At 40.6% G+C, this 3,159-nt stretch overlaps 1 protein-coding gene and 1 long non-coding RNA gene across 6 annotated transcripts in view; both read left to right on the forward strand.

Annotated features, from left to right (window-relative positions):
- LOC116692030 (uncharacterized) overlaps window positions 1-2,125 on the forward strand; it is an 8,662-nt gene extending 6,537 nt beyond the window's left edge. Inside the window, exon 3 of the long non-coding RNA XR_004332620.1 lies at window positions 1,967-2,125. This is a non-coding gene — a long non-coding RNA (uncharacterized LOC116692030). The remainder of the gene's footprint in view (window positions 1-1,966) is intronic.
- bsna (bassoon presynaptic cytomatrix protein a) overlaps window positions 1-3,159 on the forward strand; it is a 144,469-nt gene that overhangs the window by 53,200 nt on the left and 88,110 nt on the right. The gene's annotated exons all lie outside the window — the stretch shown is intronic.

A 3,159-nucleotide genomic window follows, 5' to 3' on the forward strand; every position in this document is an offset into this window, starting at 1 on the left:
GTTAAGTGTCTTGCTCAAGGACACATTAGTTGATGTATCGCAGTGGGATCTTTGTACTTTGTACTTTGTACTTTGCTGCTCTTGGTACATTATTTTAAAGTGACGCGGTCGCGTTGTTGCTGAGTGTCTAATATGGATTCAGATGGGTGATCCACCTTACTAATTAATGATAACTACTATGCTAACTTGGAGGTAGAGTAGGGCCCTACCGCCTTATACTTATGGTAGTGATAAACCACTGATAACGCCTATTGAATCGGCTAATAACATTCAAAGCGAGTGGATAATAAATGTCTCTTGGGGAAATATAAGACATATGGCTGTTAGTCAGTGTGACTATGGTGACACAGTGACATTACTGCTTTATGCAAATATGGTTTAAAATTAGGCAAATGTATTGGCGTATGGAAACAAGTCTAGATGAAGAACTAACAGTATTCTGATCGATTAATGCCACACTAGATGGCCTCATCATGAAACCAAAAACTACAAATGTCTCCCGTTTGGGTCTGTTTTTTACTCTTAGGGCAACACAGGACATGAGATTTATAGAGCAGACATGCATACTGTAGCAGAAATAAAACATGCAAATTCAATTCAATTGGACTTTAAAGTGGCAGATCACAAAATACTTGTATGCATCATATTTATAATGGAATATATATTTATATATACTGTATGTGTATATATATAAATTCAATCATATAAAATAATATAAAACACAAGTCATTTTCAAGGAGTTGTTTATTTACTCCCTATTATTTTAATGAAAAAAATATCAAATTTAGCAGTTACAGTTGTGACAATGTTTTTCTTTATTTTAAGCCATTAACCATAGTGCTGTGGTTCATCTATGGATCATTATTAAACATTGAATATATTATACAAAAACAGGCAGAATTAGTTCAAATTTCTTCTGTAGAAATGAGCTTTGTCCAAAATTACCTGCCTTTTTTCCACCTAAGTCAGAGCGCAGAGTCAGCATCCTTTGAGATTGTCAGGGCTCATTTTCCTCCTTTCAGAAAAGGCATGTGATGCCACTTACTCATGCAATAACTTCCACAAGACTAATAATTGCCTGAGCTGGCCGACAAACCATATGCAAACTGACTGGTTTGTGAACCATACACAGAAAGTAGTAAATGGGCTATAACATGAGGTGACACCTGTACTCTAATACTTTGAGGTACCTAAGACACCTGTCAAAGCTGTGCTTTGACTACCTTATCAGTGTCCGTCAGAGCTGTGATTGAGGCCTGAGGCAGTTTTTGAGGGTCAGAGGATCGTTATTGCTCATATACAAGGTTGAATGTTGTCTGTCTGCATTTCGTCTCTGCAGGCTAGTGTTTTATTATGTGATCATTATTGATCTCCGTCTGCAAGCAGAACTACTGTGTCCCAAATCTATACTACATATCAACTCCATACTAATCTTTATTTTGTTTTAGCTGTCAGTATACAAGAAATAGATGTAAACCGTAAAAAGAGAACTGAAAATGTTCAATTCTAAAACATGTATACTTTATTCTAAAATCAATCTGCTTTAGATTCAGGAAAGAAGATGCAGCAGTGTATAGTTATGACTGAATGTAGCGAGTACAGTTAACATAAATAAAATAATCCATGTAACCATTTTAAGTGAATGTACTGTAGCCATTAACTATGCTACAAAAAGAGACATTAGAGTTAACTGGCATATTCTTCCTCAGACAAGCAGAGGCCTACGCGCTGTATTGCAGCCTTCTTGCACCTGCAGCGCTTTTTGTAGCCGTTCTTGCAGCAACAAGAGATTAGTCAGTTGGTGATGGCAACACATGGTCTGGTAGCAGTGTCTTCGCCCATATGTGACCACCCTGGTCGAGTGCTCTCTCAACACCACTCCACAAGAGCAGTTTGTGTAGGTGGGATTAACTGCCCCAAGTGTTTCCGTGGAAAGAGCTTATTTCTTGCCAAGTTTAGGCCACAGAATGTGAGCATTATGCGGCCACGAAAGTTAAGTTTAGGCATTAAAACGATTAGTTAAGTTAAGGAAAAAGATTGTGGTTTGGATTAAAACACTCCTAAGGAACACGTATTTCCTGGGTGAAAGTCTTATGTTTTCCCGGGGAAGAAAACTCCACTCCCTGGCTTGAAAGTCTTGTGTTTAATGACCCACCCATCCACCCCAACCTCCTCTTTACGCAGTCCTCAACCCACCTGCGCTCGACGCTTAAACTTCAGCAGCTGTGAGATAATTAGGGCTGCAGGAGTTGCTGGATATTCACTCTGGTCTCTGATGCTTGGCCCTTCAAGGACCATGTTTACCAGTGTCAACATAAGGTTTCATCCAGAATCTTGTTGGCAGCCTTTTTGGAACCCAGTGAATGGTTTCTGCTCTTCAAACATATGGTGACGCACAATTTTTGCAGCATGGGCAAGATGTACGTCATCACTGTCACTGTCCCATTCAAATTTCGGTCAGTGCTGAACCGATATTATCAGAGAATGCAAGAAGGGCATCCCTCCCCTGGGTCTAAGCTTGCAGGTCAGGGATCTGAGCCAAGAGTCTTTCCTTCAATCTTGTAGTGTTCACGCTAGCATCAAGCCTAAAGCCAATCTGCTCCATCCTTGACCTGTACAGATGAGTCAAATCAGCAAGCTGAAGACTGATGCAGTGCTGTTATTCCCGCCAGGATTTTGAGATGTTTGAGATGAGGAGTTTCTCGCTACTTAAACCAATCCCAGCAGTCCCATGTGCCAGAATTTGACAACGGGTTGACGTCACACGTACGTGGCCATGTTCATTTCCTTGTTTTTCGAGACGTGTGTGACTCGCACATCTTATATTTACTTACAAAATGTACAGCAAAAGAGCGTGCAAAACATGTCAGACCGTTCTGCCAACCTGTATACATGTTAACATCAATGTACTTTGTAATGATTTTCACTCTGATGGCGCTGAGAGCTGCTGCTGTTTCAATCCTGTCGGCTCTCTGCAGTGGGCGGGGCTGCTCAGTTCCCCCTGCGACTGACGCGCACACACACACAAAACCAAAGATGAGACGTACAGGATGACCTAAATTGAGGGACAGCTACGCTTGTTATTGTAAGTGCAATGATAAGTTAAAGTCCATAAGGTCCAAGGATAGTAAACTAACAATGTAAAGATCAACAAGCCAC

The sequence above is a fragment of the Etheostoma spectabile genome, chromosome 7 (genome assembly GCF_008692095.1).
Source record: "Etheostoma spectabile isolate EspeVRDwgs_2016 chromosome 7, UIUC_Espe_1.0, whole genome shotgun sequence".
In the NCBI taxonomy this organism is placed as follows: domain Eukaryota; kingdom Metazoa; phylum Chordata; class Actinopteri; order Perciformes; family Percidae; genus Etheostoma; species Etheostoma spectabile.